Raw genomic sequence first — 18,195 nt, forward strand, 5'->3', positions numbered from 1 at the left:
GTAAGGCCTCACTGCCTAGCCATTCTTTTTTTATGATTTTTTCCATTATATTTGATTTACAGTGTTCTGTCAATTTCTACTATATAGCAAAGTGACCCAGTTAAATATATATACATATTCTTTTTCTCACATTATCCTCCATCATGTTCCCTTACAAGTGACTGGATATAGTTCCCCTTGCTACACAGCAGGACCTCATTGCTTATCCACTCCAAACGCAATAGTTTGCATCTATGAACCCCAGACTCCCAGTCCCTCCTACTCCCTCCTCCCCTTTAGCAACCACAAGTCTGCTGAACAGATATTTATAAATGGGAATGCTAACAGTACACATTGCTAAATAAGATACTGTCCTTTGAAGGAATCTTCAGATTACTGGAATAGAAACTGATAAAATAATTTCAATGTCCTGTGATAAGCATAAAAAGGGAAGATTTGAAAGTAAGTGGTGGAGAAAAAAGCAAAAGTATTTATTATACATTTCCCCCAGACCAAAGTCAAGTTTTGGTACTCTCTAAGATCATGGATCTCAACCATGGCTGCAAAAGTAAGTGGTGGAGAAAAAAGCAAAAGTATTTATTATACATTTCCCCCAGACCAAAGTCAAGTTTTGGTACTCTCTAAGATCATGGATCTCAACCATGACTGCAACACTGAAAGCCCCCACAAGCTCTAAAAATTACTGATGCCTGGATTTTACTCCAGACTTCCTAATTCAGTTAGTCTTGGGTGTAGCCTCAGCTTTGGACTTTAAAAAATCTCCTATTCATATTTTCTTTGAATCCAAAGTTGAGAATGTTAATCTATGGTAATTTTTATCAGATAGATCTTATGAATAAATGTGTGAATGGCTAAAAACTAAAACTGTCATTGTACAAAAATGTTTACTCTGTTTTCTTTCGCCAGTATCTCAAAACAGTTGTTTCATATATTTTTCTAATATTATATTTTCACCTTGTTTTGATTAAATTATATTGATTAAACAGATTAGCAGTGCATCCATTTGTCTAACATGTATTTACTGTGTCATCTATTTATAGTCACTGTCCTAAGTACTATAGCTTTAACATTGTGGTAAGTTAACCATAGCAAAGTGTGATATGCTACTTGACCTTAGCTTGACAGTGAAGTTTTCTCATGAGACTGATGTCTCAGAAGTACGCTGGTCCATGTACATGTGCATCCTTATTAAGGTACAAATACTTATTTGAATGTTCAACAGTATTTATGACCAAATTGCCTATTCTCAAAAATCATAAGGATTAATTTTGTTTCTAGCTTCTGAGGACACCTTTCCCAGAGAGAAAAACAGCTCAAGTACAATTAAATCATACATTGTAAAAGGTTATTAGGGAAGGAGTTTGGGAAAGTTGTAGCTAAAGCAATCTAAATCTATGATATCTACTTAAATTTTTAAGAGCTGTGCTAATAATATCATGGCAAAAATATAAGATTTTAAAAAATCCATTTCTGTTATAAATAGTATAAACATTCATTATTATAAGTGGGGGATATATGTATGGCAGGGTCAAATTTGATAGCTAAGAGCATGCTTTACCATATCAAAAAACTTGTAGTCTAATTAAATTGGGAACTCTCCCAGCATCTAAAACACAATGATAAGAACAATAATGACTCCTTTTCCATCTAAAGGAAAAAAAAAAAAACTAATAGAACTTAAGAGAGCAAACACAAATAATATGCAAAATAGGGTGCTAAATGTCTCTTCAAGCTCCTGGCTCACTTATACACTGTCCAGGTAGTAGAAAACTTGCCTCTAAAAACAGTCTGTTTTGGAAAGTAGAAGAGATCATGTCTAATTTGAAATGTCACACAGAGTTAGAGATTTTCGGTCTGTTTAGTTTTGCTGCTGCAAGTTTCAACCTTCTGCCTCTTCCTTGCTATTTTCTTGGCATAGCTATCCACTAGCAAAAACCTGAAGGCTAGCTTGATAATAATTATTTTATATTGAGGTGTCTATATGACATTTGATATCTTAAGATTGAAATTCTTAACTGTATACTTCCTGTAATTCCTTGGCATGTCATGCTATCTAAAGCAAATTCTGACTCTCCACATGTGTTATCTGTAGACCACTAAGCTATTCAGTATGTCAATGGGAAATCTTTCTAATCTTGAGCCTTTTAGACTCTTGGGTACAGCAATGACTAGGGAAAATCTCTAGATATTTTCATTCTCTATTTCTCTACAGACCTAAAGTCACTTTCTCAAGAATACTTGTCAAAGAAAGTACAGAGTAAAACAGCAACTAGCTCTATCTTTTTCCTATGTTGAATGCTCATCTTCTGATAGATGCTTAAGTAATTTAAACTGAAAAAATTATTTCTGTTGAGTTTAGTGCTTAAATCACTTAGCAGTCTTTTATTCATTTTTAATAAAAATATGGTGATGCCGAAAAGGCTCAATTTTTTTTATACCAATGTATTCAAATCCAAAGTTCAACCCTGATGAATAGCACATGCATTAGGATTGAGAACAATTTAAAATTAATATATATTATTAATTTCATATTTAAAGATCTAAGAACCAGATTTTCCCCAGGAGTGCTTTAACACTATTACAGTAATTAAAACCAAGTCCTTTTTTATGGTATTTGAAATTAAAACTAGATTTTTTAATTGAGATGTAATTGACATATTACATTAGTTTCAGGTGTACAAAGACAATGATTCAACATGTCTGAATTGCAAAATGATCACCACAATAAGTCTAGTTAACATTCATCTAGTTTTTTTTTTTTAATGGCAGCAAGGAAAAAAAATAGGTCTAGGACAAAAAATGGGCCATTTCACATGGACTCTCTGAAAAGATAACACAAAGACAACCCCACCAGAAAAATATCTTATTCAGAATTAGAAGCAATTAGTAGGTTGTAGAGGACAATAGTTATGGCCTTATCTTATTTCTAGGGTTGTCTTACCCACCACAGAGTGTAAGATGACAGTTGGTGAGTTTCATAGGCAAACATAACTGTTTTATCCCAAGAACTACCTTGTTCTCTTCAATTAGACTATAAGCTTTATGAGGACAAAGTCTATGTTTGCTTTCCTTGCTAGTGTGTTTCCAGAGCTGGGGGCTGAAATAACTGGTTTTGTATGACTAGTAAAGTGTGGGGAAAGGGATCCTTACCAGAGAGTCAGGATACCCATTGCTCAAATCTGGAGTGATCCCCTATCATTACTGGACTTAGGAATGTGATAAGAAAATGAAAGATTCAATATTTTTTTAAAGTTCTCTTCAGCTCTAACACCTGTAAGCCTAAATCGATGTGTCTCAAAATCCTAACTTATAAATTGTGATTCTACTAGTGAGCTTTATCTGTACATCAGCACTGCCATGGATAATGTAGTGCAATGGGAGTTGCTTACTCTTAGTGCAGTCTCAGAAATGTCATCCACTTTCTCTATCCTGTGGTTCCTCCTCGCGTAAAATGAAATCAAAAACAACCTCCAATTTGTTGTTATGATTAAATTAACAATATGCCTCACAGAAACACAGTAGTTACTCAGTAAATGGTAGCTATTATTAATTTTTTAAACAAGTAATAATATAGGCTTCATGGAGGCTGGAGCCATATCCATCCCCTTTCTCAAATATCCCCAATACTTATCCCAGTGCCTTATATATAACGGTCATTAATTAAATATATGTTAAGATAAAATTAATGCTATTAGTTTTGGAGGAATTGGAATGAAGTCCAAACTCCTAATCTTGGCATTATAATTCTGTAGCAATCTAGCTTTTAATCAACATTTATTCAGCTATTTTCCCTATGGTTTACATATTTTTGAATCATCTTTTTTTTTGTCTTTTGTTCTTTTAGGGCCCCACCCAGGGCATATGGAGGTTCCCAGGCTAGGGGTCTAATCGGAGCTGTTGCTGCTGGCCTATGCCAGAGCCACAGCAATACCAGATCTCAGCCACATCTTCGACCTACACTACAGCTCACGGCAATGCCAGATCCTTAACCCCCTGATCCAACCCAAAACCTCATGATTCCTAGTCGGATTCGTTTCCGCTGTGCCACGACGGGAACTCCTGAATCATCATGTTTAAATTGTTTTACCTGGATTATTTTCCCCTCTCTCATCCCTTTTCCCACCCAAATGAAGCACCTGAGGCTTCTTTATGTGTTGTCATTGCAGCTTCTCTTTCCTCTGTCCTGGTGCTCCTGTGGAACACTGAACACCTGACTCCTGGATAGACGGCAAGTCCCCTGGGATGGGAGCTTCTTCCTTTGTATTTTTGAAACCAGGTACCTATTTCTATCACATGGTAAGTCCTCAATATACATTTTTTATATTTAGATTTTGAGTGAAGTGAGCAGAATTAATTAAATACAATATTAATTTTCAAGTGTAAGAAACACAACAATTTATTTTGTCTTTATAAATGGCATGATAAGTCCTCAATATGCATCTTTTTATGTCGAGTTAGATTTTGAGTGAATGAAGTGAGCAGCATGAATTAGATACAATATTACTTATATTTTTAGGTATAAGTTTAGGACAAAAATGCAAGGATTTGTTACTTTATCTTTATGAATGGAAACCAGAGGGTAAATCAGTTCTTGGAAATACATTTGCCATGTAACAAAACAGACTACAAAATGTTTTTTTTTTTTTTTTCCCACTAGCCCTGCTCACTCCCAGAGGTCCTCTTTCAGATGGATCATGTTGCTCATTATTACCTTATCTGAAAAAATTAAAGGAATCCTTTTATGATTTTTCTGCTTAATTGACTTAATCATAAAAGAGGGAGCTTGGCCAAGCAGAGGTTGATAGAGGTTGGTTTAGAGGATTAGAATTGAATTAATATATTTTCATCAAATGATGGTTTTAAAATTTAAATTCAGAGAGCTGGACTTCCATTTTGCATCAAACACAGTTAGGTTTTCTTTGGAACTGGTTTTTGAATTCACTATTAATTGCTCCAATTTCCTATGAATATAACAACATGTGAAGGACACAAAAGTAGGAACATATTTCTACTTTTCACATTCTTTTTGCTTACAATGCTGCAGAAAAGGAAGCAAATACTAATTATCTTGTTTACAATCATCTAATTATTGGCAGGAGAAGGACTAGAAACCTCCCCCTAGCAATGTCTCTCTAGATGTCAAATAAACATGGCAATTAAGAAAAAAGGCATCATCTAGAAAGAGAAAGGTTTTCCTAATTTGACCATTCTAGGTGCTTATACTTGTCTTCCAAAATGAGCTAGTACTTTAATTAATAGCCCAAATCAAACAAGAAAATTTGCTGAAAATTCTGCCTAATTCCTAAGGCCTAGAGGGAACAGATAATGCCAGCTCTCCTGTCATTTACTAAACCTCACATTTAAAAATGCTGCTAGTAAGGACTGTTTAACAATTCTAGACTCTATTTTTTGCCCCCAGCAACAAAGAGTACATGTAACATAAGTTCCTCTGGAGAAACAGTCTTTTACACATGTCAGTGCAACATTGAAATAATGTTATAAAGCGATGGCCATAATAGTTGACAGCTATTGGCCACTTGCTATCTATCAAGCACCATTTGAAGTATATTGTACATGTATTATCTTAGTTAATTCTTAGAGGACCAAAACAAAACATGAGACAAGTGCTATGATTTTCCTCTCTTATAGGTAATAGTAACTAAGTTTGAAGCTTTCTGTGTTGATGAATCTTGACCAACATCACACAAAATCTACTTCAATACAACCTCAATTAATCTAACTCTAGGAAGTACTCTTTAAAAAAAAAAAACAAAAAACTATTGATCTCATCTCTACTGTCACTGGGTGAATAGGGAAACACTGTCACGCGAGGAGGAGAGGAGGCAAAACACCATACTAATTATCTGAAATAAAAATGAAACAACTTACCTTTCTTAAAAAATAAAACAAAACACCCTCAAGCATGAAGGTAATTACATACAGTGTCTTACTTCCTTCATTGCCTGATAGAAATGACACCTGTGTAATTGTTGAATTTTCTAACTTCAAATGCTGTCTTGAGTGGCTGATTTAGTATCCTGAAAATGTGGTTTATTTTCTCAATAGAATTTAGTTGTCAATATATTCTGTGAGAAAAACACTATGCAGATTTCTCCTTTAGCCTGCTTCTACCTCCCTAACCAAACTGTGAGTAAGCTTTTGTTGGTTTTGTTTGTTTTGGGCTTTTTTTTTTTTTTTTTTTTTTTTGGTTTTGTGTTTCCCAGGAGAAAATAGATCTTGCTCCATGTGACACAAGAACCACAGATACACACATACGTACATATTCACACTTTGGGGGCCCCTCTCCATTGTAGAATCCTCTTGGGAACTAATCTGGAAGGGCTCAAAAGAAGATCAGCAATAATGATGATTTCTTAGTGTCATGAATGATTTTCTTGGCTCCATTCCACACACGGGGCAAGAAAAACTTCACTTTCATCATGAAAAGCTTGAAAGAAGAGATCTTGGGTTGTGTCCAGAAGAAGTAAATCTGTTTTGTTCTATACAGAACAGTTAAAAATGGGATAAAATTGAATAGTCACCAAACTGTTAAAAGTCTAAAACAAAACCAAAAGCGCCCTTGCCCAAAATCAAGCTGAAAACAATGTCTTTTTCAACTATCTTTTGGCCTCATTTGCCTTACCATTAGCAAATCTACTAGGAATCTACTGGCAATGTTCAAAATTAAAATATATTGTACTTTAAAGGTAGAATTGAACAAGATATGTGTTATAATAATAATCAGAAGAAATCGGTTTTGGCATAAAACATCAGTATAGCTCAGAGCTCATAACTAACTGTATCCTATTCTCAATAATGTACAAATATAGGGCCCATTGCAAAAGAGCTGAAGGCAAAGTTAAGATAATTAAGACTTTGCTACACACAGTGACCCCCCCCAGCAGGTTTAACAGTGACAGTACCATTATATTGCATGCTGTCCCATACTTCCTTTGAACCCTGAGTCACAGGATGGAGATAACACCTGATCTGCTAGACAAATAGGTATTAAAAGGGGAAAATAGTGCAAGAGAAAAAAATTAATCTGTTTTTTAAAGTAAGTTGAAACTGGACTAGACAGTAGGATAATATTCAAAGAGTCCTATGAAGTTTTAACTAAAATATGTATAGTTAAAGGAAAGAAATGACTTCATATATCTATTCAAGTGAAAAATGAATAAACAATGATTATACCTAAAAAGTGTCTTGAAAGCAGAAATGCATTTCATCTATGAAAAATTAATTTTCAAAATACAGTTCAAGAAGATGGTAGAATCCTATATTGTGAAACTTAGCAGTTGTTTTTTACATGGGACAAAAATATACATATATTTTTATTGTTCACATTTTGCAGATGTTCTCAATCCTAAGTAATTTATTTACAGCACTCTGTTCCTGTTTTGTTCCTCTTTCAACTTCAGCACACAAAAAGAAGCCCAGAACACAGATTCTGGGGAAAACATTAGTTTCTGAGGAACAAAAATAAAAAGCAAGTCCTGGCACCTGTGAAGAGAAAATGAAAGTTTGTTTAAACCAAATCTTGTGGGGGTTTTTTTGTTTTTTTCCCCCCAGATGTCAGACCTGTGATACAAACTCACAGATTGGAATCTGCTACTTGAAAGAAGCAGTTGGCTGTGGAGAGAGCCAAAGATGCAATTTCATCACCAGCAAAGGTTTGAATTATTCATAAGGGAAGTACTTTTTTATTTTTCAGAGCGAGATAAATCAGCCACCCAACTGCTGAAGTGAATTAAACTAAACTTGTCAACAAAAATAAGGACAGTAAAGATTCCAAAGAATAAGCATAGTGCAGTACCCTTGCACTCAACACTTCATTGGAATGGGAAGAAAGGGTCAAGAATCTTGTATAAAATCTTTATTTTAGAAGATGATATGAACTTTATTTTTTTGCTATTTTATGTCCATACCCACGGCATGTGGAAGTTCCCAGGTTAGGGATCAAACTAAAACTACAGCTGTCAGCCTATGCCACAGCCACAGCAACACAGGATCTGAGCTGAGTCTGTGACCTACACCACAGCTCATGGCAACGCTGGATCCCTGACCCACTGAGCAAGGCCAGGGATAGAATACTATCCCTGGATACTAGTTGGATTTGTTTCCACTGCACCACAGCGGGAACTCCCAATGTGAACTTTTGAGTTTGAATTTTCTTTGCATCAGTATTTCTCGTGAATATTACCCTGTTAAATGTGTGTTCCATTAATATTGCCAAGTGAGATTTCCCATTCCTAAAACAAATGCTGAAAACTATCATCTTCAGTGGGTGAGCCCATTTATGTTTTGAATGCAATAATAGTTCACATTCTTTGGATGTGTTGATAAAGCCATAGGTACTTGTCTATGAAGGTTAGAAGAAATATAAATATTTATGATACACTGACAACTTGGTTTTGGAACAACATTTTGATAGAATTTTTGATAATTGAGAAGATTTTTAAAGCCTATTTTCACAAATCTTTTAATGCTTTCATTTTTTTAAAAAACCAGAGCTAGCAATAAATATGAAATAATCTCTAAAATCTCATTAGTATAATTTGTGATACAAAAGATTTAAAAACTTCTCAAAATATATAACAATGCATGTGGGTGTACATACACACATACATTTATATAGATACATTTTAAGTAAGAGCTCATCCCAATGTTTCCTTCCTCTTATATCTCTGTCTAAAATGCACAAGATTATAAACTCATTGCCATTTGTGAAAAAACTGAAAATACTTGACCTGGTTTATTGCTCCTCTATGAATATTTATATTAATCTGAAACGCTCTCAACGAATGTTGCATTTTCAACTAAGTCTGCTCTGAAAACAATGCATTGAATAATCTTAGTCTGGAATGAGCAAGGGCAGCAAAGAGAATAAAAATTCATGAGGCTGATGATAGAATAGACTTGTGAGGAATACCATCTAGACTGAAGACTGAGGCTTTGGCAACATTACCTAGAGCAATAGAATGTCAGGGAGGGTGAAGTGTCACCGATGTTATTGCCAAATAAAGCCACAAGGAAAGAGCACTTTTGGAGTGGTGCCTGTGAGGCTACCTAAAGCTGATACTTAGAACTGTGTGATTGATGGATCAATATGGGCCAATTAAATGTCAATCTCTTTTTCAGAACATCACACTGACCTAGGGATTAAAGTTCAGTAGTACTGCTGCTGGCTTAACCAATCAGTAAGATTTGCAGGGATTCTATCATCTACTTAATACAATAAATATTGTTTTTTAACCTAAGGTTGCTGTCAGAAAGTCACTCAGCACTTCCCATAGAAATAAGCAAAGAAGAATGGTTGGTTTGACACCATTCTCCATTAGAGTAGTTCCCATGAAGACAGACCAGTGGCCTGCAGGGTGAGAGGAATTGATACTTTATAAATAGGGCTTGCCTCTGCCCCTGGTAAACTGAATAAGGGCTCAAGCCGACATACATTGTTATTCTTTTGTCTCCACCTTTTCATACACTTTGGGTGGCTCTTTCTTGGGACCTTTAAAGTTGGGTCACAAGAGGTGGCCAGGGTGAACCAGCTCACTGCAAATTAATCCTGAAAGTGCCCAGTGATTAGAGGAATTCTATGCAGTATTAACCCCACCACAAGCCCAGCTCAGCTTTGTTCCTTCTAACTGTATGTTGGGGTAGAAGACAGGCCTTTTGACTTTTATTTGGCTCAGAGCGAACTTTTCGAGGTGCCTTTCCAACAAACACTTCCAAGGTTCTGCAGTTAGATTTCAGCATTTCCTCTTGAGAGTGTTTGAACTTGGATAGCTAGGGAACTTGGCTCAAACACACATTCATTTCCACACCAACCAGAATTTCCGAAACAGTTAGTTCAGGATTCTTAGGCAGATATGCTGTAATGAAGCGATAAATAGGTTTGAGTAAATAGGGACTGACCCCTAGTAAATTATATTTTTGGATATGCCCATCCGATAAAACCTATCAATTCTCTAGTTCTGGAAAGTTCTGGAGATTTTAGGATAATCTGAGGGTTGATCTTATTTTCTAGAAATTATGGTCTAGTGGTTTTGCCTGACACATAGTAGGCATGCGACTATTATTTCTTTTATACACCATTTAAATGAAAATCTTTTCATCCGACATCAAAATATGTATTTGCCCTTTTGAAGTGTGCCTCTTGGTCAATATTTGGTCATTTAAACCATTGCCATATAATCCTTAATCATTGACTATAAAGAAACCAAGTTGAATGTAAGTAACTGCCTGCTCAACTCCTCATTAAATTAATTCATCAAATATGTATTAAATACTAACTGTACCAGGCACTATTGTGGGTATTTGTAATACATAAGTGAACAAAGCAGATCCATTTCTCTCATAATATTCTACATATTTTGCAAATTGTCTGAAAAAAATGGATCATCAGCAAATGGTTACAATTCATATTTTTACAATGGATCTTATTTTTAACTATGTTTTAGCTGGATAAAGTTATGTTCTTCATGATAGCTAAGTTGCTTTGAATATTTCTGTCAATAATAAAAGTAGAACTGCAGGCTAAGTACACAATGTATTTGTATTCAGTAGTTTACACTAAAGTTTACATTCAAAAGTTGGACTTCTGATAAGTTATAAGCATCTTGAATTGCCCCAAGTAGAGAAAAATTATTAAATGAAGCAGAATTGTTACACTAATTTTATTTCACCTTTCTATTTGACAAGTGCTCTGAATGCAGATTTACAAGTGTACTTTACTTGCTCAATGTTTATTGTTCTGCCTGACTTAATAAGAGAAGTAAGTTGTCAAATGTATTAAAATGTGAAAGTGATATGAAAATAATTTTATTTGGAGGTGGTCTAAATACTGCTATTTTCTGAACCCTGAAAAATAGCTAATTTAGTAGAATTTAATTATTTCCAAATATGTTTTTCTATGATTTTCTCTACTTGTGACTTATAAACATGACCTTGTTTTTTTATGTAAACTTCTTGGTAATAACTCTTTAATCATGGCTTTTCACCCACATTTTTTGAAATAGTGAGTATTGGATTGATTTCCGGCTGCATTTTGCAGATAAAAATAAGTGCATAAACAACATAACAAGACACCTGAAAGTTTTTAAAATGACATTTGAAGGAGATAATATTTGTATATTTAAATTACTTGACTAGATTTTAATTAGTGTCCGAAAGCTCACAAGAAATGTCCTTTTTTTTTTTTTTTTTTTTTTAGCTAAACTTGTATTGTTCATGTCTGCTGAAAACCAGTATAATATCATTTACCTTGAAATGCCACTTTGATTCATGTGACAATTTAGTTCACATATTTAAGAGAATAGTTTGTTAATAAATGGTCTACTTAGTAGTTTGTTATCTTTTTTTTTTTTTTTTTCTTTTTCTGGTTTCCTTCTAACATATGAAGTTCCTGGGCCAGGGATCAGATCCAAGCTGCAATTGTGACCTACACCTCAGGTGCAGCAATGCTGGATCCTTTTAACCCTCTGCGCAAGGTCAGGGATCAAACATGCATCCTGGTGCTACAAAGATGCCACTGACCCTGTTGTGCCACAGCAGGAACTCCATAGTTTGGTGTCTTAAATGAGAGATTTATGAATGTTTCAATATCTTGACTGAAACAAACAGTCATTTTTCAGTTAATCTAAGAGATAGAGTTGGCATCTCACTTGTTCATCTTAATCGAATTTGGAAACAAATTTTCCAGAAAAAAAAAAAAGCTTTGCTTCATATTAGTGTAATTTTCTATCTTAAAATTTCTTTTCACAAGTTGACATTTCTTTATCATATCGTCTTATTGTTCATAATTGTTATGATACTCTTTTCCATGTTATCTACATTAGGAAACTAAATATTTTAAATCAATGATATGCACTAAAAGGAAAGAGATTCACACTCTGGCTAACATTCCCTTTTTCAAGCTTATAAATTGACTGCCAAGAATTGGCTGTGAAGCTTCATAAAAATTCCTGCCAAAATCAAAACAACTACATTTCACAGGGACAATCAAATGTAGTGAACTAATGAGAACTTCCAAACCATAGTAATACTACAAAGAAAACACATGAAATTGTAATATGATTATAAATTTGTTTATAATCTTGACCAGTGAAAATTAGAACCCAGGGGTTAATGAAGCCAACATCAATGTCTCAGTTCAGCAAGTCCAAGACACATAGACAATTATTCTCTTTCATGTGGAGACATATAATCTTGAACCTGGAGAAGTAATTTAAAGATGTAGATTAACATGTCTCAAGAGGAAATTGGGGGCATATGTGAATCCCTTCAGTACAACTTTTCACCAATTGGTTCAAAAATTCAATTATTTAGCAACTATGTATTAATAACTATTAAGTGTTTGGCATGGCCCTAAAGAACTTCACAGTCTAATGGCAGAGATAAGGGGTAGAGAGACACACAAAGATATTTTAAAATATAATAATTACTGTACTAGGGAATATATTTAGTGTGTAATGGTAGCTTAGAGGATAACCACCTCAGGAAATCCAAAGAGGCTGTGGAGTGAAGATGGTACTTGTGCTGAGAAGTACTCCAGGTAGAATAAGCTCATGGGGCTATTGCAAAAAGAAAGGAAGTGTTTGCAAATGACTGAAGATGGCATATTGCACATGTGTATGCATATGTTTGTGTATGTGAAGCATAAGGTGTATGGAGATGAGGCAGGAAAATTATACAGGAGATCATTAAAAGCTCAAGAGAACTAAGAATTTTGATTTTTTTTTTCTTTTTATGGCCACACTTGTGGCATATGGAAGTTCCCAGGCTAGGGATCAAATTGGAGCTGTAGCTGCTGGCCTATGCTGCAACCACAGCAATGCCAGATCCAAGGTGCATCTGCGACTTATGCCGCAGCCCAAGGCAACTCTCGATTCTTAACTCACTGAGCAAGGCCAGGGATTGAACCCACATCCTCATGGATGTTATGTTGGGATCTTAACCTGCTGAGCCACAGTGGAAACTCCCAGAATTTTAATTTTAATTCGATAGGCAAACAGGGCTCATTGAAGGGTTTAAACATGGCAACAACATAATTGAATTTTTGTTTTCAAAAGATTGTTCTGTTCCTGAGTGGTCTCAAGAAAGATACTACATAACAAATCACCCCAAAACATAGTAACTTAACGAACCCAATAGTGATATATTGTCTCTGATAGGTTCTGGAATTTAGGAATTGAAGAACAGCTTGAGTCAGTGGTTCTGACTCAAGGTCTTCATGGGGTTACAGATGTTGGTTGGAACATTTTTGAATCCAGCATTGTTGCAAGCTGTGGTGTATGTCTCAGACGCTGTTTGGATCCTGCATTGATGTGGCTATAGTGTAGGCCAGCAGCTGCAGCTTCCATTTGACCCCTATCCAGGAACTTACATATGCTGCAGGTGTGGCTGTAAAAAAAAATTTTTTAAATACACACACACACACCAAACTGGATTTCCCAAAGAGGAGGGGCAGCAGGCGCAGGAATAAGGGAGACACACACACTCTCGAGTAGTGCTTAAGCAGTCTCAAATTTATTGGTGAACAGTGGCAACTTATATAGGAAAAAATTTAAAACTCACACCAGCAAAAAAGATCAATATCTCATAACTGTTCCAGGGTTACAGATTAAGTGTAAAGATAGAAAAAGACACCTAGATTGGAGAAAGTACACCATAAACCCATTAAAGAGTAAACAAGCAGAAAGCTAGAGGCACAGATCACAAACAACCTTGTAAATGTCATGTACACCTCATTGTCCTTTAACACAAACGTCTATTTACTACCTAGCAACAATCTTACTTTAACTTCTAACATGATAGATTTTTATACTTATACAATAAAGTAATAATACTCATCAATTCCTAATGCCTACATACTATATTGTAAAAACTAAATAATTGTGCTGCCTAAATAAAGCATGCCAATATTATCTAAGATCATCATATGAAAAAACAGAAACCTCCCCAGAAGCTATTATTTTGGAAGTAGACAGCATGGAGCCATAGCTCCAAAGATAAACTAAAGGCTAACAAACAAAAATAGGTTGAAGCTTAAATAGAGAATAATAAATTCCTTTCTTAAGGTAAAAAGAACACAGAGTTAAGGCACAGTAAGCAAGGCATGGATCAATTATTAATAACAAAAGAACAGAAGCCAAAGGTATGTATCTCCATATGTATGTATGTGTCTCCATATGTATGGGTCTCTAATGCCTGGTGGAGGTTTCGAGGCCTAGTGGATGTGCTGTTTTGCAGAGTCTTCTTCAGAATCTCCTGGACTTTGTCATCAGGCAGATTCCTTTCTTCAGAGTCCCCTGGACTTTGTCATCAGGTGGACTCCCGTCTTCTGAATCTCCTGGACGTTGTCGTCAGGTGGATTCCATTCTTGAAACTTGGCTCCCAGCAACTGAGGCCACAAGATACATTTTTAAGGTTACTCTCTTACATAACTGGCAAGTTTTTTTCTGTCTGTTGACAAGGGGTTTCAGTTTCTTTCTAGCTAAAGCTCAGTGGGGCTATGTGAATGTCCTGCCAGTATGATGGCTATAGACTAAGGGACCAAAGAGAGAACTGCAATGCTTTTCAGAGTCATACACTATAACTTCCACCATATTCTATTGGTCAGAAAAAATACACATTGGCTTCGCTCAGTGGGTTAAGAATCCGGCATTGTTGCAAGCTGTGGTGTATGTCTCAGATGCTGTTTGTATCCTGCATTGCTGTGGCTATGGTGTAGGCCAGCAGCTGCAGCTTCTGTTTGACCCCTACCCAGGAAATTCCATATGCTGCAGGTGTGGCTGTAAAAAAATATTAAAAAAAATACACACACACACCAAACCTGACTCAGTATCATAGCAGCCTCCACAAGAGCATGTATAAAAGAGATGATGATCATCAGAGACTTTGACACTGGTTACTAGAGAAAAAGTTCAACTATCAAGGCAAATAAACCAGATATAAGATAATTATGAGAATCAAAACAAATAATGACCACCTGAATTATAAGCATATAGAACAGATGAAGAGGAAGGACCTCTTTAAGAGATATTTAGAGAGTGGAGCTCACAAACATGATGACTGATTGGATGTGGAAGGTATGAGTGCAGAAAGAGCCCCAGATGACTGCCAGATTTCATGTTTGGATGAGTAAGAAAGAGCTAAGGTCAGAAAACATGATAAATTAGAAGGAGCAAGCTTAAGCAAGATGGAAAGGGGGTGCTTTATTTACTACGTTGACATTCAAATTTCTGTGAGACATCCATGTAGATATATTAATCATCATCATAGATAGCAGGTACTCCTGTAAGTTCTTTATATATTTATGTATTAATTCATTTAATCCACACAAAAAATGACTGTGATAGGAAATATCATTGTCCCCATATTAAAAATGAAGCAAAGAGAAATCAAGTAATTAGTCCCAAATGCCACACCAAATATGTTTATTCACTTTAGAGCTAAGGATCAAAGTCACTTTTAGTGTGGCCTCACTCTTCTAATTTCCATGACTTTTCATCCCTATGCTAATCATCTCCTCTGTCTGAAAAATCCGATAAAATCACTCTTATTAAGTAGTTTGAGCCTTATTATGCTATATTTATTGGAAATTCAGCAATACGAATTCGAGAAAAGGCTTAATTCCAAAAAATCAGTTTCCATAGGATTCCGGTTACTGAGGAGAAAAGACATTGGATTTGGTATGTTAAAGGGTAGTATATCAAATTATATCTGGTTCACCCATACCTAAGGTAATATTATTAACATGGGTTAAGAAAGAATAATTGGAAATGTGTGAATGGAAATTTTGTTAATATTTCTATTGTCACATCGTCTCACATAATTATATTGTACAAAGTATTTTGTCCTTGGAAAAGCCATTCAATTTTATAAGTAAATGAAGTGTTTGAATTTCTAAGGCACATAAATGTCAGGCATGCCACATATCAGAGCATGAAAAACAGTATCAATAATTCAAGCAAAGGATAATATTCACTCATACTAATAAATGCTTATATTTTCATGATGATTTGAAAATTCATAGTATATTTCTGCAACAATCATCCTTTATTTTTGTGAGGTTTTATCATGGTATCTATAATTTAACTTTTATTTTGACTATATCTACCTTTAGTCCTTCCCCAAGCAGCTGTAAAGTAGGAATTATGATGACTTTTCAGGTGAAGAAATTATTGCTCAACAGAAAGAAATAACTTGTCCAAAGTTACATATTCAAGTTGGTGAAACAGACATTTGAAAGCAGGTTTACTAGAATCTGAAATTTTGTGATGCTTCCCTGAATTAACATGAGACTACTACTTTTGTTTTACAATCAAACATCACACTCTTGGAAGCGCAAGAATGGAAGAAGCAAGAAATGTCAAAACAATTTTGTCTTCATTGAAGAAATAAACATCAAGTTATATAAAAGATGACATAGTTTAGTTTTCTTAGGTTCAAGTGTTTCCAATTAGAATATGAGGAATGTATAATTCATTGAAAAACTTTTGTGTTAACAAGGTACCAAGGAAAAACACAGGAGGTATCCATTTGCGGCTGAGTTAAAGCTCACAGAAACTCTTTTAGCCTCTTCTGTTATAGCTCTACTTGTTCTAACCTGTAAAGATGACGCTCAGTTATCCTCAATTTAGATGCATTCTTTTCTACACTTTGCGTATTATTTTCAGCATTTGATTTTTGGAAGTATGTTAACATTCTTTGTTATAACTCCTCCTCTGGCATTCTTTTAACTGTAACCTGACCTCAATTAATTCTCTAGATCAGCTCAGCAAAAAGGACCTGAGCACGTTTTTTCTCTTGATTAGACTATGCAATAGTCACCAAGCTTAAAGTAAAAGATGGAAGATGTAGCATTTATCTTTTGTTGGGCCAAGCCTTTATTAATCATGACTAATGATTGTTGCCAGACAGAAAATAAAAATATCATGTACTTACTATTTAATATTCTGCTCATGGGAGACTTGTTATATGAGAATTTATTTTTAAGTAAAGGTAAAAAGGTGAAAAAAAGAAGATAAAAGTTGATGGGATAATGAAGACTCCTGGGCTGCCGTGAGCAATTGTGTAAAGGTATTTGGCATTATGGCAAGTAAGGCTGAAATCCAATTAGAGTTTAGCTTTAGAGCCTATGCTTCCACCTTGAAAAGATGGGCATTTTTCTAAATCTTACAATGATGTTGAAACCATGGATAAGCAGTACTTAAATCTGTTTCACCTGTAACTTGCTGGCACCAGTTATTTTAATTTTTGCTATGAAAAACTTGCATATCCTCCAAGCTGCTCATAGCCTAGTAAGATGTTTGTCCAGGCTGTTTTCTAGGAACTTGAAGTCAGCTGGTCAACAATCACCAATTCTTCCACTGGGCATGCGCCAGTGTCTGCTGGGCCATTTGGGGAATATTGCAAGATCCTGTAACTTAGTTAATGCCTGAGCAGAACTGGGATTATCACACCTTTTTCCAATCACCATTCCCCAGGCTTCCCAAGGCCCAGATTGCCCTGCTGCTTTATTCATTTTCCCAGAAGCTCCTTGCCCTCAAAAGGTGAAGCTGTGGCTTAACTCCTCGCCTGGTTGCCTTGTGAATAAATCCTCTCTTTGTTGCAAACTTCAGGCTCCACGTTTTGCCTTGCTGTGCCTCAAGCAAGATAAAGGTAAGTCCCTGGCCATTGGAGTGAGGTTGTTTTTGTGTTTGTTCAGAGGAATGAATGCACTTAACCATTTGTAACCATCCCGTCAATTACTTAGATAATATTTTCCTCTTTTCTTTGGCCTCTCTTTTTTCTCTTCCTTTTAGAAATTCTCCTTGACTTTTAAGTGATGAGTTTCTGAGAATTCTGAGGTAATCAGCAGTGACCCTATAAGCCACCTTCACCTCATATCCTTTTTGTATGCCCTGCAAGCTAAAAAATGTTTTTACATTTTCAAATGGTTAGAAAAATTAAATGTCTTACGACATCTGGCAACTATATGAAGCTCATATTTCAATGTCCATAGATAAAGTTGTATTATAGTGCAGCCATGCCCACTCTTTTATGTATTGTCTATGGATCCTTTGGGGGCTACCATCACAGAGTTAAATAAGTCCTCTGACAACTGCATGGCCTGCTCAGCTGAAAATACTTAGTTTCTGGACCTTTATGCAAAAAGTTCGCTGACCCATGAGCTAGGAGATTTACATT

At 35.4% G+C, this 18,195-nt stretch overlaps 1 long non-coding RNA gene across 1 annotated transcript in view; it reads left to right on the forward strand.

The window, feature by feature from the left end:
* Positions 1-17,536: 17,536 nt before the first annotated feature.
* LOC146394519 (uncharacterized) overlaps positions 17,537-18,195 on the forward strand; it is a 76,421-nt gene continuing 75,762 nt past the window's right edge. Inside the window, exon 1 of the long non-coding RNA XR_014835684.1 lies at positions 17,537-17,667. This is a non-coding gene — a long non-coding RNA (uncharacterized LOC146394519). The remainder of the gene's footprint in view (positions 17,668-18,195) is intronic.

The sequence above is a fragment of the Sus scrofa genome, chromosome X (assembly GCF_054392235.1).
Source record: "Sus scrofa isolate SSC_HxYL_T2T_F1_AM1 chromosome X, Sscrofa_HxYL_maternal_Yorkshire_Landrace_v2.0, whole genome shotgun sequence".
NCBI lineage: Eukaryota > Metazoa > Chordata > Mammalia > Artiodactyla > Suidae > Sus > Sus scrofa.